Source organism: Anastrepha obliqua, chromosome 1 (assembly GCF_027943255.1).
Source record: "Anastrepha obliqua isolate idAnaObli1 chromosome 1, idAnaObli1_1.0, whole genome shotgun sequence".
Classification (NCBI taxonomy): Eukaryota; Metazoa; Arthropoda; class Insecta; order Diptera; family Tephritidae; genus Anastrepha; species Anastrepha obliqua.
In genome coordinates, this window is record NC_072892.1 from 16,476,927 (window position 1) to 16,502,396 (window position 25,470).

At 37.9% G+C, this 25,470-nt stretch overlaps 1 protein-coding gene across 6 annotated transcripts in view; it reads left to right on the forward strand.

The window, feature by feature from the left end:
- The first annotated feature begins 18,435 nt into the window (after positions 1-18,435).
- Positions 18,436-25,470, forward strand: part of LOC129253367 (DNA ligase 1) — a 64,339-nt gene continuing 57,304 nt past the window's right edge. For 2 of the 6 annotated variants that reach the window (XM_054891716.1, XM_054891717.1), the window contains exon 1: positions 18,447-18,618. The gene's annotated coding sequence lies outside the window, so the exon portion shown is untranslated. Of the gene's footprint in view, positions 18,619-18,781; positions 18,801-25,470 lie in introns of those variants that run through there. The other 4 variants (XM_054891720.1, XM_054891718.1, XM_054891719.1 and 1 more) reach the window with 4 other exon arrangements.

Sequence of the window (25,470 nt, forward strand, 5' to 3'; positions counted from 1 at the left end):
TCAAATTCTACTGACAATAGCAGTTTCCATTGCTAGCTGCGAAAGATCCTCCAGCAAGTTAAAACTTATACTGTCTTATTTAAGAGCTACAATGGGTGAAGAAAGATTGTGCTATATATTATATTTGGCGTCATTAAGTATAGAAAGGGATGAAACTGAAGGTTCAACTGTAATTTTTACAAAGCTTCGAGAGCAGTAACAACTTAGTTGAAGAAATATTGATTGTAACAATGCGAGAACTTGCAATAAATAATTTAAATCTAACCTTAAACATGTTACGTAATTATTGAAAACCAGCATCCTGAAATAATAAATTATCTTGAAAATGCAAATTTAATTTCCATTCTTTAGCATTATGATAGTGCCTCGGCGCAATGCCCTCCAGGTACGCCTCTGCTTGTTGGAACCATATATCGGCAATATTCATGTATGGGCACTGCTATATACTTTTACAAAAACAACAACTCGCATTGTTCCATCAACATTCTTAAGGGGAACTGGTGGTCTAGAAATTTCAAAAAATCGATTTTTTGTTTTTTCGATATTTCGAAAGTATACAGGGTGAACGATATGAAGTGTTACCAACTTCACACTGCTTGTATCTGTAAAACAGCTCATGACATCAACGTCAAAATTGTTCTAATGACAGTTCAATATACTGCTTATAAGCCATCAAAACCATTTGCGTCTCAGTTTTGTTGAATTTTTTTTTCTGTGATGGACTTCAAACGTAATATTGATATTGATATTGATTGCGTTATATTTGGCTGGAAAATTACAACCAACCATTGTTCGTGAGCTCAGTCACCTCAAAGTGAATAAAATGTTTGTGTATCGCACTATAAAACGTTACAATTATACTGGTAGCATTGCAAAACGCTATGGAGGTGGACCAAACAAAAAACCGCAACAACCCCAGAAATGGTTCGGAAAGTGAAGGCTCGACTTGAACGAAATCCACGTCGAAGTAGAAGAAAACTGACTAAAGAACTGAAAATATCACAAGACGCATATTGAAAAATGAGCTTAAGGTCAAGGCTTACAAGTTCCAAAAAACACACGATCTTTCACCCCAGCAAAAAAAAGTTCGGTGCGAAAGAGCAAAGGAGTTGTTGCGCTTGCACGAACGTGGCGAATTTCCTAACATTGTGTTTTCTGATGAAAAAATTTCCCAATTGGGCAATTCATTAACACGCAAAACGATCGTGTTTACTTGACCGAACGCGCATACGAGAATGTGAGCCTACGTATGGCCACTCGAAGCAATTTCCCATCGCAAGTAATGGTTTGGGCCGCAGTGACCCCTGATGAACGCTCTCCAATCGTTTTTATCGAGCCTGGTGTCAAAGTGAATACGACTTATTATCGGGAAAATGTTTTAGAAGCTGCTTTACAGCCGTGGACACGCAAACATTTCGGTCATAGACCATGAACTTTCCAACAGGACTCGACACCGTCTCATAAAGCTCGAGTGAACCAAGAATGGTTAAAAAATCATGCTTCACAATTCATTTCATCCACACAATGGCTTTCGAATTCGCCAGGCGCAAATCCGATGGACTATTCCATCTGGCTCATTTTGGAGAGCAAGGTGAGGACTAAAAATATGCCAGTATACCGGCAGCGATTATACGAGAATGGGCCAAAATACCTCAAGATCACATTCGTGCAGCATGCAACTCATTTTTTGACCGTTTGAAGGCTATAGTCAAGGCAAAAGGTGGTCATATCGAGCTAAAGTGAATATATGTTAAAATTGTAATCATTTTTGAACAATTTTGTCTTTGAAATCAATAAAAACTAATTTCACACAAAAAAGTTATGGTGTTTTGAAGAGGTGACAACACTTCATATCGTTCGCCCTGTAGTATCTTAAGAATATACTGTGAAATTTTCAGGCGGAAATTCCCAGTAGTATAGCTCCTACAGCCCATTAACAATGTAGAGAGCGGTCCGCGCGCTTCCGTACCTCAAACTTTAAACTCATTTATCTCGAAACGACTTTTTTCGGCCAGGTGTTGTCAAAACAAAAAAAATTGATCGTCTGATTTTTTAATATGTTATTCACATCATCAAGGGCTATCGCCCCTACTAGAATCATATTATTATTTCAATTATTCCGTATTTTTTTGTTTAAAAAACTAAAAAAACCGAGTTTTAGGGTGTCAAATTCAAAACCGCGCGGGATATAACTACATGCTGATTAACAATTTTTTTGGTTTTAGCGTTTCAGATAAATAGAAGAGCCCAAATGGACAACACCGTCCAAGTCGAATTTTTCGGAAGGGTCAACTTCAGCGCCATTTTTAAAATTATTACCAAAAAAAATTTTTTTTTTTGTTTTCATTTAAAAAAATTAATTTCATTTAAAACAATGTTTAACTAAAAAATTTTTTTTTTTACTAAAAATTTTGTTTTTCACTAATTTTTCACAAAAATTTTTTTTTTCATTTTTGTATGTAAAAGAAGTTAAATAAAAAGCCTAAAAACTTAAATATCGTTTTTAATTTTTTGTATTGTAAAAAAAAATTCCTGAAAATACCCTAAATTTTCGAGCTCTAAACAACCGGGACCCCTTAAATCGAGATTCAACCTTTTACCCAGAAGATTAACCATTTTCATGGCGGATTTTCATTATTTTTTTACGGCTCTCCAGCGAAATTGCGTTCATTTTAGTAAATTGTGATTTTTGCACTTAACATCCATCAATAAAGTGGCCAACGAACAGTAACAGTTTGACAGCTCAAAAAGCAACTCGAGCTTTAAACACCCTGTGCATGCTAAATTCGAAACTGTGACTGAAAATCTAATTGTTTATTTGCACTTTTTTCGCAGTTCCATGTAACAGCAAACCGCAGCGAGTTTTGCGCGAATCGTTCACATTTTGTTTCTGCAACATTGGCTGCTGCTGTGGTTAGCAAAATTTTCAAATGATGTTTTTTTCTTATTTTCTGTTTAGTGCATTTTCGACGAGCGCTATGGTCAAGTGGCAGCGCTCCCATGTCACTTCCAACCGCGCATTCGTTATTTCTACACTTCATTCAACATTCTGCGGTATTTCTGAATTTCCGAGAAGTTTTAAAATTGTTAAAACATATTTTGGCTGACGTTACGCATACATTAAACCTTTCGCACTCTCCCTATGAAAGTTATTTGCATTTGCTAAAAACTGTATAAGCATCGAGAGGTGGTTGGGAGCGGCAGTGAGTTTAATGTGAAGCGCATTAATTTTCAGAAGCCATAATTCAAAATTTCGCTGTGTGTTCGAGACTTCCACGTGGCGCGTTTGGCTTAGTCGTTGCTTACGTATGTCGATTACTTCATATTTTATTTATTTACCGTTAAGCGCTACCCGATTTCAGTTCGACTCTTTTATTTTGATGGGCTTGTAAAGGCAACGCACTTTTCTTTATTGAAGGTGTGGTAAAAATACTCGTGAGAAATCTTGTTTGTTTGGTTTAAAATTATTTTTATCGGTCACTGTTACACGTAGGTAAAAAGTCAGAGCGTCCTTTCTTTTTCTATGACATAGAGGGCACCTCAGTCCTTCATGATGTTTGTAAAAAGTCAGGTGTTGACACATTTAGTCTTCAATTGAATGGTTTTTCGAAATGAGTGCTGTTTACGCCTCTCGCTTTGAGGCAATTTTTCTATGTTTGCATGAAAAAGGACCCAAACTAACGCAAACTGCCGCTGCGAAATATATGGGAAAGTCGAGGTTCGTTAGCAAGTGGATAAATCGCTATAAAAAGGTCGGTAACGTTGATGATTTTCCTTATTGCGGAAGTGCAAGCAAAGTCTCAAAAAAGACGAAAAAACGATTCTCGCATTGTCCTCGAGAGATCCAACTTTGACTTGACGTGGAGCTGATGTGAAATTGGAAGCAAAAGGTGTTGACATATCTTACGGAACGATTCGCAGGCACGTGCTTGCCAATAAACTGAAATATCGCAGTGCTTTGGAAAAACCAATGTTGAGTGCAAAACACGTTGAAAAACGAGTGGAATGGGCGAAGGAAAACTTGGACCGTGATTGGAACAACGTAATTTTTTCTGATGAATCCTCCTTCTGGGCATTTCCGTATATCAAACACGCCTGGACAACCTCCACCAGTAGGATGCTTCAACGGATTGTTAAACACCCCGTCAAGGTTCATGTTTGGGGGTGCTTCTCAAACAAAGGTTTCGGTACTTTGTTCTAATTTACCGAGAATTTAAATGCCGAAAAAATGAATAAAATATATCAAAAGACTTTGTTACCATCTGCTAAGCAATGGTACATCAAGAAAAGTGAAAGCTGGATCCTTCAAGAGAACAACGATCCGAAACATCAGAGTCGAGCGTGTAGCGCGTGGAAGGCGCAAAACGGAGTTGTCACTTTAGATTGCCCATCTCAGTCACCGGATGCAAATCCCATAGAAAATGTGTGGCCTCTGATGAAAATGCAGCTTCGCAGACGCAAGCCATGTAATTTATGTAGATCAACTTTCTCGACAAATTCGGAAAATTTGGAGGTCTTTTCCGGTAGAATATGCAGAAAAACTAGTGGAAAGTATGCGCCGACGGTGCGAGGCCATAATTGACAATGCAGGAGATTGGACTTGCTACTGAGGTATTTGCATTGAGTATTGACGACCAAATTATCAATAAATTTTCGAGATTTCGAAAAATCAATTGTTGTTATTAGATATTTAAGTCACCACGCTCTTATGTAGCAGACTGTATCAATGCACAGAGCCATTAAAGAACTTGAGAGTACCGAAAAATCAATTTGAAAAGAGCCTTCAATCGATTTGAAAGAGCACAAAAAGCAAAGGAAAAACAAAAACTCTTCTGTATTATTTACAATTTCATATTCGCTGCATAAAGCTAGTTTTGTATTCAATAAATAATATCATCTTTTGTTTGCTTGTTACTGTTTTTTTGTTTTTTGTTAATTTACACCACTCGAACCTCCTTTTACGCCCTTACGGTCCTATAAGACCCCATTGCATGAAAAACTTAAGTTTTGTAATTGAACTGCTCATAAAGCACTAAAGTCACACATAAACTTTGAATAGCAGCAAAGCGAAATCGAGTCTAACCATCAAAAGGGGAAATAATTCATTTTAACAGGCAGTTCATTCATCGCTTTGTGTGCGTCTCTTGAAAAGGGAGAAATAAATCTACTTTTGCGGGCTGCCGCCACTTTTTTCAACTGCCCTTACAATTATGATTAGTTTCGGTTATTGTTGACGAGGAGTCCACCATTCTGTAGACCGGAAAACAGCAATTAATTATTGCAGCAGCTCATAGAAATGCCATAAAGGCCCAACGCCAATTGGGAGGGAGAACAACAGCAAAGAGCGGAACAGCAACAATTGTTGTAAACAATATACTCGTAAAACATGAGTACTCATCAAACAATAACACTAACAAATAGCAACGCCCATAAATATGAAAATGGCTGCTCATGTGAGTGTGTACGTTTATAGAGTGAAGTACAGCGAAAACTGGACGCGCCGCGCTGCTCATGCAAAGGGACAAACAGAAAAGCGCCATTTTATTCCACTTTCCAGAGTTGAAATTGATTTTGTTGTTGCAGCATTTTTATCGCCCTATTCTCGCCTTTGCCTTTTTCACATTTAATGTTTTTCACCTTTTTTAGAAAAAGTGCAACAGCGCGTGGAAAAAGAGTGAGGACGCACTGTTCTGCATTGTTGCTATTTTACCGCTGCGATTTGCAATTGAGCTGTGTAAAATACAGTTTGCGGCTATTGTTGTTGTCACGTACATTTGCTTTTGTTGTTCGCTATAGTGTATTTGGCTTGCCATGACTGCCATTGTTGCAGTCATCGATGGTCGTCAATGTTTATTGCTGCTAACGGGACTTGCGACAAACAGCAGCCGCTCTATTTTGTTGGTGTGGCGTTAATTCTCTTCGTTTTTTTTTTGCTTTTGCCTTTATTATTATTGTTTTTGTTGTCACTGCCATTGTGGCAAAATGAAATTGCCAACAGTTTTTCCGGAATGTTTACGTTTTTATAGCTACAACCAGCTCCGCTGCTATTACTGTTACTTTTGCTGTATTTTGTTTTTTTTTTTTTGGAACGAAACTTGTTTTACTGCTTTGTTTTCCATTAGCAAACAAATGACCATTTTGAATTTGCGTTGGGTTAATTTTTTTTAAATTTACTTGTGAAAAGTCTACTCTTTAAGGGTACAATTTTATTTTGTTAGTTTTGGCTATAAAAACAAAAACAATAACTGTAGCTATTCCATCATTGTCTTTATTGTTCATGTGTGAATATTTTCAGTAGTTGTTCCTTTGTAGCTGTTTTAATAAAGTGCTTTAGCAAACAAGAAATCAAACGGCTCATTGCATCGATGTATCAATTTAAATGGTGGCAATAAAAGGAAACTCTCTGTCAATATATACTTTGCGTCCATCTGATCCCTTTGCAGACTAGCAAAGCTTCAAAATAATATACACTTAGGCAGGCATCAAAACTGTATATATTTAAATATTTGTACAAGTTAAGAGCAGCTAGACAACAGCTTTTCCACAAAATTTGCTGACGCTATGTCTGCCAAAAGCGGAATCACAAAATTAGTCATTCTGACGAAATGTGCTTACGCCCCAACTTGGGCGCCAAATAACCGAATAAGACTTCTATAAACAAAAAATAAACAGTTTGATCCTTTAAGGCCTAGAGATCTTTAAGGCTTATGAATCGGATCAAAGGCTTAAGATCGGGCTTGCAAATTATTAACTTACATTAAGCAAAAATGGCTCTATGGGTAATGCTCCTAAATACACTAGTCCGAGGGCCAAGCATTGGTTTCACGCAAATGAATTGAGCTCAGTCCCCCGACCTCAATCCTATAGAAAATCAGTGGGGGACTTAAAAAAAAAACTCTACACAATGCCAAACTGAGTACAATGACAAACCTTTTGAAATTGTTAAAGGGTCAGGGAGCTGAGAAAGTAAGCGGCATGTTAAGTAAGCTCATGGCAAGCCTTGGAGGTCCAACGCAGAACAAGCGAAAACTTTTAATGGACATGACGAACTCGATTCTTTTATACGAAGGCGAAATATGGGCAGATTCGCTAACTTTGCAAGCTGTGCAACGCACCTGCGCTCTCAGAGAGGATTCGTCATACAGAACAGTATCTGAAGCAGCGGTGTTAGTTATCAGCGGAACCATCCCTATAGATATTCTAGCACAAGAGCGCAAACTGATATGGGAGGCAAAAATCTCAGTACCACGCCTCTCCGATAGTAGAGATCAAACGCTAACACTTTGGCAGGCAAGATGGAACTCTGAACGGTACGGTAGATGGACAGCAAGACTAATACCCGATCTAAGTGGCTACAAAGAAAGCACGGTGAGGTTAACTATTACCTCACACAGTTTTTGTCTGGACATGGACCCTTTCGCAAGTATTTGCGGCGAATGGGAAAAGTGAGCCTATCAAACTGCATTTATGGAGATACTGAGTATGATGATGCGGAGCACTCCTTCTTTAAATGCGGAGTGAAAAGTAGAGAGAACAGGTCTGCAACGAGCTATTGGTGTATTTACACCTGAAGAAATTATCGATAAAATGATGATAGACGAAGAAAAATGGAATGCCGTCGCAAATTTCGAGGAGGATGTTATCCGAAAAAAGAAGCGGGAAACGGAAAGTTACGCAGAATAGCATTGAGCATAGGTTTCTCAACACAGGCGACCCTGGAAGCAGGGTGAGTAAGTAAGTGTCCTTCCTAGGGCGCCGTCTTGGCTCTCTACCTCGAAGCAATGCGGAAGCAGTCCCGGGGTGGAGGGAAAAATCCAAGAGAAGAGGAGGGATATTTTTAGTGGAATCATCACACCAGTAGTGGCGACGGTTACCATATGGTGCGAAGGCATTTGTAACCCAACCTCACCGCCAAAACAAAAACAAAAAAAAGGGGTCACGGGTAGTCAGAGGCCCAAACAAATGATGATTTTGAATATTTTTTTTTTTTGCTAGTCAATTGCTTTATTTTACAAAAATAAAAACAGCAATAATACAGCATGTTTTGACTTGACTTTAGCCAAATTTCAAAAAAAAAAAAAAAATTGATAATTGTAAAAGTTATCGCTTTGTCCCTTGTGGTGATCCTCACAAGAGAAATTAGTTTTATTAATAGATAATCTTGTACCTGATCGAAGTTTTTTTTTTAAATTAACAATATGGCGGCCTCTGGAATTATTTTTCAGATTTTCAAGAAAAAAACCGACAATTAATTGTTTAAAAAAATCGAAATTTTTGAAAAGAAACCCTTCGGTCAGGCACGATTTTTTTATGTTTTTCAAAAGCAGTATAAATTTTATTGAAATCTACTAAGCGGTTTTTAAGTTACAGTGATCACCAGTTCAAAAAACATAGTTTTGAGAAAAACGCATTTGAAGTTTTCGCTATTCTGTTAAAGTGTTTATTACAGGGAAAGTGGCCTGTAACTGCTCCACAGAGTAATCTGAGGCCCTTTTTATCTAGGGTTAAAGCAGATTTTGCTCTGTTGGCATTGAAGTTCAAAAACTTTTTGGAGTGATTAAGGCCGCTTGTGCCGTTCCAGCGTTTTGTTATTTGGGCATAAAAGTCTGCCTTCTCGTTTCCCTCGTGTCCCTCATGTCCTGGTGCCCAAATCAGTGAGACCTGATTATGAGTGGCCAGTTTGTTGAGTGCATTGTTACACGGTATTAGGACTTTTGACTTGAATGTGAAGCTAGGCGGTAGAAAGAACGCGAACGATGGTCAAATGGCAAAGAAGATGGGATGAGTCAACCAAAGGCCGTTGGACTTACAAACTCATACCGAACCTTGAAGGGTGGATGTATAGGAAGCATGGCGATATTGACTACTACCTAACTCAAATACTCACCGGACACGGCTGCTTCCTTGAATTTCTACACCGTTTCCAGCTGGGCGACAGCCCTTTTTGCCCGAGTTGCTCGAATACAGTTGAGAGCGCAGACCATTTGGCCTTTCACTGCAGACGTTTCAGTGAAGAACGAGCAATGCTGGCGAAGGCATTCGAACACCCGCCATCCCACGCAAGATTTGTCCAGGATATGTGCTCGATCAGGTGGAGAAGGACTTGGCTTCACTTGGTGTGTCCAACTGGCGCCGGTTAGCACGAGAAAGAAATGACTGGCGCGCTTTGTCAAGCTCGGCCAAAATCGCGTAAGCGGTTATCGCGCCAATTAAGAAGAGAAGATGTGCTCGACCATCACTAAATTGGACGCCGTAAAAACGTTCGCGGCTACAGTCGTGACGAGGCTCAACCGCGTTGACTGGGAAAGGAAAGCCCAGAAACAACAGCAGCATTTGCTACTGTAGCAACAGCAGCGGCAGCAGCAGTAGAAGCAGAAAGATAGACTAAGTATTCAATACTATTAAGATATTAAATTACTTAGGTAGCAAGACCAGCTAGATTATTTCTTATGTAATATACTTAATCCAGCTAAGCCATAATTCGACACTTATTAGGAGAAAAGGAAGGAAAAAAAAATACAAAACAACCTTATAAATATAAAGCCTATTCGTTGATCACAAAATTTTGGTACCTTTGCTAGTAAATGGACAGTGGAGATGAACTGTTTTAGACAAACCGACGACAGACAGAGATGCTTGAGCCAAACACTTACAACAGTACCGAACTGAAGACAATAGTTTGTGAGTATCGGACTATTGCATATGCTCCGATGTTTCACTCCCCCCAAAACCGCTTTCGAACATTTGATTTACACCTCCTGACTGAAAAAAAGGGTGGGTATATTTAGAACCCCTTTTCTGGTAAATGGGATAATAGTGGTTTTGGGAGGGTTGATTGATTATCCCCCTTTTCAGCACCACTCCCAGGTTATATTTAAGGCATCCTGCATTAAGTTCTTTATGGTCCTTTCGTGGTTGCCTTTAATTATTATAGAAAAGTCATTTGCATACCCTATTGTTTTTTTATACCCTCTATTGTTAAGGGTTTGTACCAAATCGTCAGCCAGGATAGACCAGAGTAATGGTGATAGTACCCCCCGTAGTGGACATGTGGTGTTTTAAAATTTACTACAAATGGCGAGACCTACAGTTTTGAGCCGCCTTCATACGGCTGATCGGATTTTATAAGGGCCTTTTTCATGGCCTTCAATATAGTTAGGTAAAGGGTTTTCCAATAAGAGGTGTTATTGGAGGTATTTTCCCGTAAAAGAACAAGGGTTTCGTTGCTTGTGTGGCACGTAGCGCCGTCTTGTTGAAAATAAACGTTGTCCAGATCAATACCATCCAATTCCGGCCATAAAAAATCGTTAATCATCTCTCTATAGCGCAATCCATTAACCGTAACTGTTGCCCAGCTTCAGTTTCGAAAAAGTAAGTTCCAATACCTCCGCCGGACCATAAACCGCACCAAACAGTCACACGTTCAGGATAGAGAGGCTTTTCAACAACAACTCTTGTATTTTCTGAGCACCAGATCCGACAATTTTGTTTGTTGACGAAGCTACCGAGGTGGAAATGAGCCTCATCACTCAAGATGATTTTTCGATGAAATTCCGGATCATTTTCATGCATTTCAACGACCCAATCAGCAAAGACACGACGTTGTTGATGATCGGCCGGCTTGAGTTCTTGTGTTTACTGCACTTTATAAGCCTTGAGACCCAAATCTTTATGCAAAATACGGTGTACGGTACGTTTGTGGAATGCCTAATTCCAAAGAACGACGAGGAATGAACAAACTTGGGTTTTCTTCAACACTTCTTGAGCGACGTACACGAGTTTTATTCTTCACGTCACTAACTTGTCCCAACCATTCGAATTTTTTCACCAATTTCTGTATTGCGGTCCGACAAGGTGCTTCACAATAACCCAAACATGTTCGAGTTTTACGAACCGTCTCTGCCAATTTTTCACCATTTTGTAGTGAATTTTAATACGAGTAATTTCTGTGTGTCGCTTAAGCGTGTATCGCTCAATTTTTATAAATGTCGTAGTAACACCACCACGTAACACCAGTTATTGGAAAACCCTGTATATAATTGGCGCATACACCCCTTAATTAGTGTTCGATCGAGCGCCTCCTCCAATTTGCGGTGAATGTCTTGAAGTTTCTCCACAAATGACGGGACCTACAGTTTTACGCCGCCTTTAAACGTCCGATGGTATTTTATGAGGGGCCTTTTCATGGCAGAAATGTGTAGTCAATACACGCGTAGGTTAGTAAAAAAAATAATAATATATAGAAACACTTTTATAAAACATTCTTTTTTTAACCATTACGATCGCCACATTTGGAGGTACATTTTCCGGATACGTATTTTTTTATAGTGTAAAAATTGCCCAAGCCTTGCATGCCACACTTCACTAAATGCATTGCTTCACCCAATTATTGCAATTGAATCGAACAGCATTCGTTGCGTATACGCAACAACAAAACCATGAAAATTTGAACAAAATGCGAAGCTATACCACAATGAACCTAGAATTTTTTCAAACGTCAGACAGTTGCAATACGATCGCTAAGTGGACAACGGCTACGCAGCCAAGCAAATAATGACTACCGAGTATTTAGTAATAAATGTTAAGCAAATGTGAAAATTGTTTCAACTTCTTCAAAGAGAAATGCATATTTATACATACATATAAAGTTGCTTAAGAAAGTCGCCTACTAAACAAAAGATTGTAGCAGGTAAATTGAAATACATAACTGAGAAATTTAATCAGCAACAATCATGGGTTTGGATTTTCTGGACGAGTGGTTCTTGTCGCAAGGTAAAACAAACACCTCCTTCATATGTTCACCCACGCCCTATCCACAACACTTGCAAGTTGAAGAATTACATACTGACCTCAATAAAATTTGAAGCTTGAAAGTGAATGCTTGTGAGTTGCTCAAACGAGTGGGCACGCGCGTTATACCGTTAGAGTTAAAAACAAGAAGCAAAAACTCCAAACTGAGCAGCCAAAAAAACAAAAATGCTGCTTAAAAGTCAACATTAGCGCATTTGCTAATTAATTACAAGCCAGTCAAAGCGGCCTGTCAAACGTTAAATTAAGTATCTGAGATTTCCGGCGAAACGAGCGCCTGTAGTTTTGTGAAATTTTTCCTTAATTTCGTTGGAAAAGCAGTTGGAAAAATCGAATACAGTAAATTGAACTTGCGTAATTTTAATTTGGTTTCGCTTTTTGCATTTGCTTGTTTTTCTGCAATTGCCTTTTTTTTTACACTCACTCACTACTATCAGCGCGCATTTTATTCTGCAGTTTTTTATTGCAGTGACTTGCGATGTTTTTACTTTTCCTTTTCATTTTCCACCTTTTACGTTTTATTTACTTTTCATTACTCTGTTGAATTCTGCTTTCAAACGACGCGCGTTGACACTTCGCGAAATTCACAAAGTAGTTGAAAATATTTTATTTAATTTCCAACAATTTTTACTAATTAAGCGCCAAAAATTTTTGAGCTGTTGACTTGAACGAATAGAAGAATTAATAGTGAAACTTTTGAACGAATAGAAGACTTAATAGGGAAACGCAGTACTTCGGGAAAATTAGTTGCTCCATGCACGTGAAATTGCATAAATGTTTCGTCGGATTGCAAAGTTTTGAAGATATACAAATGGACATTAATATGTGCAGTTAAATAGCGAAGTTCCGAAACATACTATTGACGATTTTTTGTGTGAAAAGTGGAAGCACTTATTCGAAAATGGATGGGTTTTATGTAACTATACGCAAACATTGTATATCCCAAATGGATATCAACTGGCCTTATCGCATAGAGATTCAGTGTGAGTACAAGTAAATATGAGTAAGTTCAATAAGAGTGCCGTTAGTTGCATGAGATATCACTTAGATATCAAGAGAGTGGTAGGCTGTATCTGCTTACAGTAGAAGGCTTGGCTGTTGGCCACTTGCACGCTCAAAAGATGAATAGTTAGACGGCAGTGATTTAGTGGTTTATTTTTATGTCACAGAATATTATGACACCATGGCCCTTATTGAGCAGATACTACCAGTAGCATATAACCATTTGCTTCGTAATCTCAAAAGTATGTCGAGGTTTAAGCAAAGTCCAGGACTCCGTTGTGAAGAAGAGGTGAAGCACCTAAAACTTTCATTATTGTTTGTATTCTGTCCGACACACATTTGAAATTTCCAATAAAGGGTTTTCCAAAAGGGGTTTGTTAATGTTGCGAGCATTGGCAGCCAAATTATGTGTGTCAAGTATTTTATTTACTATGGAGTCACTGCTGCCAAACCACCATGACAAGTTACACAATTCGGCAGCACGCAGAAGTGATAAAACTTTATTATTTCAATTAATGTTCGTTAGTGAAAACGTTGTGTGCTTTGCGTTCGTTCTATAGCAGAAGCGATGACCTTTCAAAGTCCACTCTTCAATATTCAGTAAATAACCAGTCAATCTGTCAAAGGAACACCAGATCGGCTGAGAGCATCGACGCTGTCTGAGAAAGTGTCCGAGGCAGTAAATTCCCAGCCGTACAGAACTCGTCCTTTCGGAGACTCATATATACAGGGTTGGCCATATTAAACTGACCCATGTGATTATTAAAAAAATATGGAAAAAGAAACATTTTTTTGTGTTTCATTGTGAAAAACATTTAATTTAGTTCAAGGAGATTTGTTTACATCACTTTTTGAATATGATATCGCGCAAGTGGTCGCCCTTAGCTCGTATAGCGTAATGTGCCCGTTTTTCGGCGTTTTCCATAGTTTTGGCCAGCGTCTCGGCCGATATGGCGGCTATTTCCCGTCGGATATTGGCCTTAAGTGCGCCTAGTGTCTTTGGCTTGTTGACGTAAACCTTAGATTTCAAATTACAGTAAAAAGTTATAGGGTTACTCAATGGGTCAGTTTAATATGGCCAACCCTGTATATACATATAATATATAAATGGCGCTTACACCCTTTATTTGGTATTTGGCCGAGCTGATCTTCCTATTTGTGGTGAGCGTCTTGATTTTATTCCACAAGTGGAGGGACCTACAGTTTTACGCCACCTTCGAATGGCAGTTGATTTTTTATGAGGCGCTTTTTCATGGCAGAAATATGCTCGCAGGCTTGCCATTGCCAAGTTTACTGTCGAGGATAATACCTTGTCAGAAATCACCAATGCAGCGCCCCCTGTTGAGGGAAGTTGAACTCTGGGTATTTTATATTTCCTCGTAAATAGAACGAGCTCCGTTTCGAGATGATTCACCAACAGGTCGCAATCCGTTGCCCATCTAACAACTACGTTCAGATATTCCTGCATCAAATTGTACAGAATATCCACAAGTTTTCCTCTTAGAATTAGTGCCTCGTCATCCGTGTACGCAATCACCCTACAGCCTCTTCTCGCCAGCTCCTCCAGCAAGTCATTCACACTGACAATCTAGAGAAATGCTGAGAGAACACCACCTTGCGGTGTGCGCCTGCTCACTTGCCAGTGGAGAGATATGCCACCTCACTCTGCGGCAACTATTCTGTCGCTAAGCATTCCATAGATAAATCTTGTAAGATCGGCTCCAACCCCCAGTAAACACAGACACTTAGTGATTGCCTCCGGGAGGACGTTATTGAAAACCCCCTCAATGTCGCGGGAAGGCGCCCACAGCAAGCTCTTTCTGATGCACATACTCCTCAAACTCTTTTGCAATTTTATGCAGGGCAGATTCCACTGATCTACCCTTACAAATAAGCAAGTTGGGTATGCAACAAACGACCCTGAGGAATTTCGCTTCTTGTGTGCAGGTCAATCAGTCTCTCACGGGTTTTCAGAGGAAAAAATATGAGATACTGATTGGCCGGAGGTCCTTAGGGGAGATATGCGCGCGATTGCCTGCCTTGGGTATAAAGAGAACCCATGATCTTGGCATATAGCCCCTGGCTATGCCGCTCGCACAGATAGGGCTCAACCAACGGCATGATACCTCCGCAGATTGCTGCAGTTGGACAGGAATGATGCCGTCAGAATCAGACGACTTGAAGGGCATAAAGGAGTCAATTGCCCAGGCCCGGCAGCGCTTATCCCGCAACTAGCCCCGGCTTCGAATGCGGATTGATATGCTTCCGCTGCCTATGCTGCTAGATGCTGGGCTCGTCGGGAAATGGGTTGACAAGTAATTTCAGTGATTTCTCGGCGCACATTGCCCAATGTCCCGATGCATCTCTTAGACACCCCAAGGAAGCGGAGCTCCTCGTGAGTGCTCATCTAAACCTGGCCCATTCATAGCAGCCCTCCACGCTTGATAGTTACGCACTAACTCATTCGGCAAGGGCGGCCTGAGACTTCAGCTTAGTGAATTTTGCATCAAGCCTTGGACCTGCACTAGTGCAAGACCCAAATGACCCAGGAATCCAAATTAGATTAACATAGAGGAAAGAGAGCCTTAATTTGGGCTCAAAATGGGCAGTATGCATAAACGAATGGAAGGTAGAGTTATCTCTCACAGAGGTGGCGTACAATCGTACGATTTGTCCACATTAGGCTTTATGTTTGGGGGGCTTTTTGAAGCCGTAGATCTGTGTCAATAGCCGCAATCAATTAGCAGCACAGTAATCATTAATCTGGTGAAAGGACGCACCGAAAGAGGAGAAATGGAGATCCAGATTCATTGTAAAATATTGAAAATTGAGGGAATGACCGCGAATCTCCGGGTGGTATCGAAAAATGTTGGATTCCGGTGTGCATCGCAAAACGCATTTGTTACAAAAGATATTTCTCGATGTATCCTTCCGAGAAGTTTTTCAATTTTTCAGATTTTTTTTGGAGATTAATAATTCTTATAAAAAAACTATTAAACTAACAAATATTTTATAAAAAGTTGCTGAAATATTAAAGAAAATTCCTTAATTTTCCGATAAAAACCCAAACACTTTTATTTGAAATGTTTCTAAGCCCAACAAAAAATTAAGAAATAATAAAACAAAATTGCGAATTTACAGAAGAGCTTTAGAAATGCTAATTGTTTGCGAATATATATTTTTTTTGCAATAGAAAGAGAATAAAACGCAAGCAAATTATTGCATTCAAAGTTTTGCAAAATATTTTCATAAATTAATTATGGAAAGTTTTTTGCAACTCCTGTAAAAATTTAAAAACGCGAGTTTTCCTTTAAGCTAGTAATTATTTTATTTTGAAAACCAACCGGTAACCTGCACTGGCATAGTGTTTTTCCTATCACAAACAAAACTGGTCACTGCTAGCTAATTTTTCATGGTGTCCTCCTTTTAGTTCCACCCGCTTCTTTCAATGTTTCTAAATTTTTTTTATGTTCTCCGAATAAGAAGATTTGTCAAAGCCCTCAAAAAATGTGTTTTTTCAGCGAGGATTACTTCATTTGAACCAACTTATTGGCCCCTATAGACTTGTGAATTGAAATCACAGGCTTGTGAATTTATAAAACGTATGCTAAGGAATCTTTCCAGCTGCGCTTTACCCATAATTTCACTTTTGTACGATTTTTGCATACAAAAAAATATTCGCGGAATATAACGGAACTATTTATATTTTCTTTGATATATTGTGCATTCAACAAGTGATTTTAATCGCGGATAGAAGCACGTGTTGTTAAAAAATAAAATGGAATCTTCGAACGCGTATAAGAGGCATATTTCGTATATTTTTTGTAAAAGTGGTAAAAATGCAACAACTGCTGCTGCAGAAATAAACACTGTTCACGGAGAGGATACCGTGAGTGTAAGTACTGCGCAAAAGTGGTTTTCAAAATTCCGAAGGGGTAACTGCCACGTGGAGGATGCCCCGCGCGCTGGTCGTCCTGAAGTCTTTAACTCCGACGCCTTGCTCAAACTCGTGGAAGCTGAGCCAAATTTGACAGTCGATATGATAGCTCAGAGGTTAAATTCATCGCATGGAATAGTTCACAGGCACCTGGTTCACTTGGGAAAGGTTTCAAAGCTGAGAAAATGGGTTCCGCATAGACTTTCCGTCGCCAACCTTCAGCAGAAAAAATGAAAGTTTTTTTGACCGTATCGTTACTGGTGATGAAAAATGGGTTCTTTACAATAATCCTGTTCGCAAACGCCAATGATTAGATAAAGATAAAACACCAGAACCGACCCCTAGAGATGGCTTTCACCCCAAGAAGATGCTCCTGTCTATTTGGTGTGATATGGCCGGTATTGTTTATTATGAACTTCTGGAACCAAACCAGACGATAACTGCTGATTATTATTCCCATCAGCTATCAAACCTGAATGAGGCACTTAAAAAAATCGACCGTCTTTAGTGAATAGATGCAAAGTTTTGTTTCACCACGACAACGCAAGACCTCATACCGCAAGGCAAACATTAGGCAAGCTGAACGAGCTCGGATGGGAGCACCTTGTGATTATCACCTTTTCCATGAACTTCAATCCCATATGAATAACAAGAACTACTCCTCAAAAGAAGCTATAAAAGGGATAACGAAGCGTATTTTGGCTACAAGGACAAAAAATGTTTTGAGCAGGGAATTCAAAATTTGCCTAACCGTTGCAAAGACATTAACATTGACAAGACATGATTAATAAATACTTGAAACATATTTTTTATTAATTTTAAAACCGCCTTAAAAACACGCACGAACTTATGGACTGAACTGTGGCCAAATTTTATACGCAAGCAAAATTATTTTTTTATCAAAAATTTTGTTTCCAAAATATTTTTATAATTTCCTTTTTGAAAAAGTTCACCGACCTACACCAACAAAATTTTAAAATAGAAAAAATACAATAGGTTATCTAATTTTAAACTTCAGAACAAAAGTTTGTTTGATTTTTATACAATAATATGCGGCGCACCTACTTAAATAATTAAAAACGAACAAACACAAACATGAAAACTTACGAATCCTTGAAATTTTACTCAAATTCAAACCAATCTATTTTATAGGTTCACAAACATAAATGATAACTCAAAAATCTGACGCACACATTGCTTTCAACGCACAAGTTGCATGTTTTGACACATTTGTATGTATGTATATGTACACATATGGGAAACGTATGTGGCTTGCTTGCTGTGTGAGTTCTACTTTTCAAATTAAAATTTGGAATTTCACAGCGGCAGCAAAACTGCAACTCAACTGCAACTGAACAGCAGTTGCAATTTTTATTTAATTTTAATTTTTTTTAATTTTTTTTTTTTAACTTTCTTTTTAATGCCAGTTATGTGCGTTGTATGCAAAAATTGCTTGAGGGAATTCCGGGAAATAAACTCAAATGAAAAACAGATTTTGAAATTATCTCAATATTGCTGGCAATAACATATCAAAAATATAAACAAAGAGGCTCGAGGCTCGAGGGAAAAAGCATTTCGTTGGAGCAAATTTATACTTTTCTCTAGCAATTTGAGTATTGAGTTTGAGTACTTTTGAAAAATTGAGGCACGACGAAGAAAGCAATTCGAATATTCACAATTTTTAGTTAATTGGAAGCCGTGGGCTGCTGTGCACCGGAGAAAAATCTTACGTCCACACTCCACTGTTTGTTGGGTGCATATTTGAAAACGAAAAGAATGATTCGAAATTCTAGAAAAATTCAGCAATAAAACAAAAGATATTTGCGAAAAAGTGCACTTTAAAATACTAAAATTGAAATGTGTTGTGATGTGTATGATTTGTAACAGTACTAAAGACATACAGACACATTTTTTTGGATTTTGTGAAATATGTGAAAGCGAAATTCCGTTTTGAAACAAGCAATGGAAAACTAGTGAAATCGCCAAATTTGAAATATTTGAAAATTAAAAGACAGCAGAATTTAAAAAATTCCACAAATTCAAAAACACCTGGGTTTTTACTACGTAGTCGCCTCTTCGTAGCGCAACAGCTAATTTTTATATATATATATATCTGCTTTTGCACATTAGGGTGCATCACTCGCTATACCGAAAAAAAACCGTTACTGTTTTTCTAACAGAACTATAAAATTTGTTATATTTTAAGACAGCCGCAAAAAAAAATTTCGGAAAAATATTACGATTTACGAAAGCTGCACCGAATTGAAAGTACCTCCACACATCTCATTACGTGCATGAAGGGTCTTTCATAAGCGAGACCTAGAAGTCAGAAGTGAATAATTCTTAGATGGCACCTTTTTTATGTAGTAGCCAGATGCACAATTTTACACGCTAGAACAACGCGTTTAAGTTATTGAAACTTATACTAAGTTGGTCGATCTTTAAAAAAGGCATATCGCAAAATTCGTGATCTTTTTGGTGGAAATAATCATCCCAATGAGTCGACCATTCAAAAGTTGGTGAACAAATTTTTTTCGGGAGAGGAAAAGGACTGACAGGCCAAAAACTGCACGTCCTGTTGAGCATATTGTTGCTGTAGCGCAAAGTGTTGCTGAAAAACCTTCAAATTCGCGATATCAATCATCATTTCGTTTAACATCGATATCCGATATCTCAGCGCTCTCAACAATCAGGCATTCATGAATTAACTGTTTGGCGGATTTTACCTGTACACGACGTGCTCGCTGTGGACAAATTTAAGTGATGTACATTTCCACATACCATATAACTGTCCATAAATGGCCGCAGTAGCCAAATCGGCTCGAATCTCCGTGCATGAAATACCAAAATGTAGAGAAATGTTCTAAAAGCGGTCGCCCCTCGGCAGTCAATGGTAAACCTTCAAGTGTATTTCTGCGATGAAAAAGCCTCACATAAAAAACCATTGCCGTTCCGAGTCGGTTAAAACTATAAGTCCCTCTCCCTCCATTTGTGGAACAACATCAATACGCACGGCACAAATAGGAGGAGGAGCTCGATCAAACACCTAACAGAAGTTTACGCGCGAAATTATTTATTTTATTTATTTTTATATAAATGTTTAGAGTCATAGTTCGAAAAAAAATATCGAACCTTGAAGGAATCTAACTGCTTACGTGTTTTTTTTTTTTTTAATAATAAAATATTTACACCTTTTCATGCAGAACTTAAACTTAAAAGTTCGCTTCTATTATCTCAATGAGTTTTTGGAAAAAATATTTTTAAAAACTAATTTTATTTATGAAAAATTCGGATTTTTTAGCGCTTTTCAAATTGTTCCGGCTCACGTATATGTTAATATTTTTCGAAAATATTTTGGCGCGAGTCTTAGGTAGGTAGGTAGGTGAAATGGTCGTTGACCTTAGTCGTCTAGCTGCCAAACCTGGACATTTACAGAGACAAAGCGCAACAGTTTCCTTCTCTGAAAGGTTCCCACAGCTTCTGCAATGGGGTTAAATGCTTTTCTGCATGTGTGCCGATCGTCCAGTGACCGGTAAACATAGCTAAGAGTTTGGAAATTGAATGGCGAGGAATCCAAAGGACTATCTGAGTCATTCGTATGTTGTACTGGGGCCAAAGGGTTTTCGAAATAGCACATGAAGAAATAGAGCTCCATCTTTTCTGCGCTTTCCTGGGAAATAATTTGTGCAGTTCCTCTTTAACAAATGTCAGGGGGATGCCGATGACCGGGTAGGAGGTCAATTCAGTCTCCTTCCTGGCAAGCTCAACAGCAATTTAATTTCCCTCTATGTTCCTATGTCCTGGAACCCACATTAGAGAAATGTACCTGCACACCCAGTGGGAGTATTAAAATATAATACATTTTATTTTTTCGTTAGAAAACCTGGAATCTTTTTTTTTTTTTTTTTTGGTGACACACCCTAATGTATGTGGTACCTATGTATGTACGTATGCAAATGTATTTTTATTTTCAAATAATCATTCAGCGCTTAGATCGAAAAATTTGCAAATTCACGTACAAACAAGTCGCCCAAAATGTAAATGTATTTGAAATATTTAAATTTAGCGATGATATCGACGACAAGACAACAAAATGTAGAGGAATTAAAAATTTCAACAGCGCTGCGCTGAGCATTTACAAATTTCCAAATACAGTATTTGCATTGCAATCGAAATTAATGATCTATCAAATTTGCGTGGATTTCAAATAAACTGCTGTGCAGCGAAAATGGCAGATCGAAAAGAAAGCAATGCACCAACAAAGGCAGTGGATAAGAGGAAGAAAAATATAAAAAAAATTCAAAAACTGAAAATTTAATAAACAAGCGGAAAAAGGAAAAGAAAAATGCAACGATTAATTTAATTTAGCAAAGTTCGGAGAAAGCCACCAAAGCGTAATAAATAAATCGCTTTCACAGCATTTTCACAAATTATTTTCAATACTTTTTTTTCATTTTTATTTATTGCATTTTTATCAACAACGCCTTTGCATAGTTGTATTTTCGTAAAACTTCATAAAAACACAAAACTAACGAAATAGAATCAAAAACAACTTGTTCGTTTTGGAGCTGACATGCACACACCGACACACACACACACACAAATGCATGTAAACCTATACCAACGCACATCCATAAGTAGATTCTTGCAAGAAATGAAAAATGCAAAACGTAAACTAAAGAAACGAACCAAAAGCGAGAAATTGTGCACGAAACAAAAGCAAAAGCATAATAATAACAACAACAACAAGGAGAAGAAAATTAAAAGTCGAAAGAAAAGCGACGTACAATTAAAAACGAAGCAAAAGCTAACACAAATGGAAACAGAAATTAAAGTGTATGAAAAGCAAACGATTGAAAGGAATGCGCAAAAACGCGTGGAAAAGTGTTGGAAAAGCGGCGGCCAACAGAAAAAAAAAGAAAAACAAAAATGAAAACGACAGCGTGAATAGCAACAAAGGCAGCAGCAGCAACAGTGGCAACAGTGGCAACAGAGAGACACAAACAACAAGAGGCTAAAATTAAAAAAAAAATATTTTTTTTCGCCTTTTCTCCGTTACTCAAATATTATACATATATATGTGTGTGTGTGTTTATACCGTTAGCGGGTGAAGCGGGGTGGCAATGCTGGTAGTGGCATCTGTTAAAGCACAAAGCAAACGCTTCACTTTTCAACGTTTTTGCGTCCCTCTTGGCTTTGCTTTGCTTTACACTTTTGGCGAACGTTGGTCTTTTATTAACAATATTTTTACTTTTCTATTTGTGTTGATTTTTTGTGAATTTTTTTTTTCGCACACAACGCCAGAAATGTATTTAGAAAGATATTTACCAACTGTTTGATTGTAAATTTAAACAATATTGCCAGTTGAAATGAATTGAACAGGTTGAAGGCTAATTAGATAGAGAAAACAAAAACAACATACTTGTATTATATACATATATGTATGTCCACTTGCTTTTACATATGACAAATTGAGAAAAATTGTATTATTTTAGCATAAAACAACAATGCTACGAAACCCACTACTTTCACAGCTGCAGCGCACAAGGCTATATTTGTATGTAAAGTAAATTGATGAACCGAAATCAATTTTCGATTTTTCCTCACGTTTTTTGCCAATACATTTTTCAATGCCTTTAAGCGACTTCGATAATCAAATCGGGTTCTGCACGAGCTTCAGTTGATTAGCAAACCCCCTTTTCTGCCTAAGTTTGCTGAAATCTTTACGCCCACATGTGAAAAGAAGTGCCAAAGTTATCTTAAGAGTATCCTGATGAAGTGGTTTGTATCCATCGTGATCAAAAGGTTCCCGGAATATACATTCTGTCAAAAAAGTACCGAGAATCGCACAATAAAACAAAAAATAATTGTTTAATCATCAAAATTTATTTTGTCGCCTTCAAAATAGGCTCCATTCGAAGCACTACACCCGCGCCAACGATTAGTCCAGTCATCGAAGCACCTTTTAAACACATTTGAAGAGATCTTCTTCAGCTCTTTCAGTGAATCCTGCTTAATAGCCTTTATCGACTCAAAGCGGCGTCCGCGGAGTGGGAAAAGTAAAAAGTCAAAAGGGGGCTTCGATATTTGTCGAGTTTTTGGTCAAAAAAGTGTTCACAATATGAGTCTTTTGAGACGGTACGTTATAATGGTGCAAGATCTATGAGTTTTTTTTCCACAAATCACATGACTTTCACTTTTGACCGACTTTGACGTGGTGTTTTGGGTCTCGGCTCATGCGGATAACGCCATTCACCCGCCTGGTTACAAATTGACTGGTTTGCATGTCAAACTAATATGCCCACATCTCATCACCGGTTATGATAAACGTTGGGTCCGAATGGACTTGCTCAAGCATGTCTTCAGCCACCTTCCTTCGATGAATTTTTTTGTGATTGATTCGTAAGACACGCTAAGGTCACGAGCTACCTCCCTCAAACTTAAATGATGGTTTTCCAGCACCATTTCCTTTACTTTGGCGTCGTTTTCATCCGTTAAAGACGTTGATGGCGACCAGTTCGGGGCAAATTGGCCCTCTGCAAAAGCGTTATACCACTCGTAAACTCGTGTTTTTGATAAACGCTCACGCTCAAACTCTGCGACACTATAGAGGACAGTTGTACCAACATTCCAGCAAAAAAATGTAGACGTATGTGTAACACGCGCTTTTTAAATGAGCAATTCCCGATATTTTTTTGACAGTTAATTCCTCAAAAGTGATATTATCGGCTTCAAAGTACTCTAAATCAACTGCAAAGCACTTTTGCCAGTATTTTATCCAACTCCCGAAACATTTCTGGAACTTTATTTTCGATATAGCCATCTTTTCGATGGTCTTTGATTCTTTTTATTACCTCCTTTCAACTGCTAAAACGCGTTCCTCGATCAAAGAGAAAAAAATCGGACAGAGCCTTATAAGGTGAACTCGATGGCTGTTCGTTGTTGGTCAAAAATTCACAGATAATGATGGCATTGTGCGAGGGTGCTTTATAATGGTGGAAAATCCACAAGTTTTTTTCCTCAAATCGTTTCTTTTTGGACAAATTGCTTCACTAAACGTCTCATAACACCCAAGTAACAGTCCTTATTAACTATCTTACCTGCTGGCAATAATTCGTGGTGTACAATACCCAAAGCGGTCCCATCAATGTCATAGGTTTGGGAATTATTGATCTGATATCGATGTAAATCTCTCGAAAAGCTTTTACTTTCAAAAACGGCACCTAACTGTCAAGAAAATATTGCTAAAAAATGTCAGAATTAGGAAAACAGACGCACTTTGCAAAACATAAAATAATGCTTTAAGGCGTTACGTCGATTGTTTGCCTTAGTAAAATATGTTCTAGCGTAAAAAAAACTATATCACAAGAACGTATAGGCAAATTTTCACAATTTGTATGTTTCTCGTTTAATGGACATTTTTTTCATGAAAATATAGTTTATTCTCTTACAAAAACTATTCCAGAATAAGTTCCAAACTTTTTGCAAATTAAACATAAAAATTAACAAATTTTCAGTTTTTAATCCGAATTTAAAAAAACACATCAACTAATTTTAATTTAACACTTTTTAATCCGAGATTTCAGAAAAACTTTGTTTACGTAATTTTTTATAGCATATTTTTATGAAAACATGGTTTACTATCCGTCAAAAATCATGTATGTCGAAGGTGCAAACTTTGTGCAAATTAAAAAAAAAAATTAAACTGGATTCATACTTTTTAATCCAAATGTTATGAAAAAAATTTTGAGTACACAGTTTTATAGTTTTTATATTTTTTATATAGGAATTCTAAAATAATAAAGTGCCATTTTTAAGTGGCGGAAAAATCGTTTTGATTTTTGACAATTTTTTGGGTTTTTTTAATAACTTCTCTCCCGTTTTAATCTGACTTTTTCTTCTAAATAAAAAAATATCGAGCATTCCTTGCAAAACAATCAATTTGCGATTGATTTTATATCAATAAATATCGAACACAGGAATGATGGCACCACGTGAAGGGATCCAACATTCATTTCAAGCCTACTTCAAGGGCGAAAATCTTTAGTCTAGAAAATGGCTATAACCAACGTTACAAAAAAGTACCTGCAACTGGCACAGTGTTCTTGAAATAAGAGTATATAGTATCATGCACCTACGACACTCAGGTCTAGACCTATTTTATAGGGTGGGCCATGTCAAATTTGCTTTTTGAATCGGCTATAAAAAAAACTAATCAATATTTTTTCAAACTTTTTTTTTTTTATTTTGAAGATTGAACGTTGTCATTTATGAATGAAAAATAATATCGTTCAAATGACTGCCACGACTGCCTTTACAGTAGGCCATTCGATCAATTTTTAAGCACATTTTCGATTGTTTGGGCTCCAATTTCATGAATGGCAACTTCGATTTCGTAATTTAAAGCATCAATCGTCTCTGGATGGTTCGCATAGCATTTGTCCTTAACGGCTCCCCACAAAAAATAGTCCAACGGGCTTAAATCACAGCTCCGAGGCGACCAATTGATATCTGAATTCAAAAACGGTAGCCAAAAGTTCGAGTGTTACTTTGGCAGTGTGACAAGTTGCACCGTCCTGTTGAAACCAAATGTCGTCCATGTCATCCTCTTCAATTTTTGGAAACAAAAACTCGTTGCGCATGTCACGGTAACGCTCGCCATTTACAGTAACTGCGGAAGAAGAAGAAGACTCACCACTTTGGAAATAGGTTTTCAATATTTC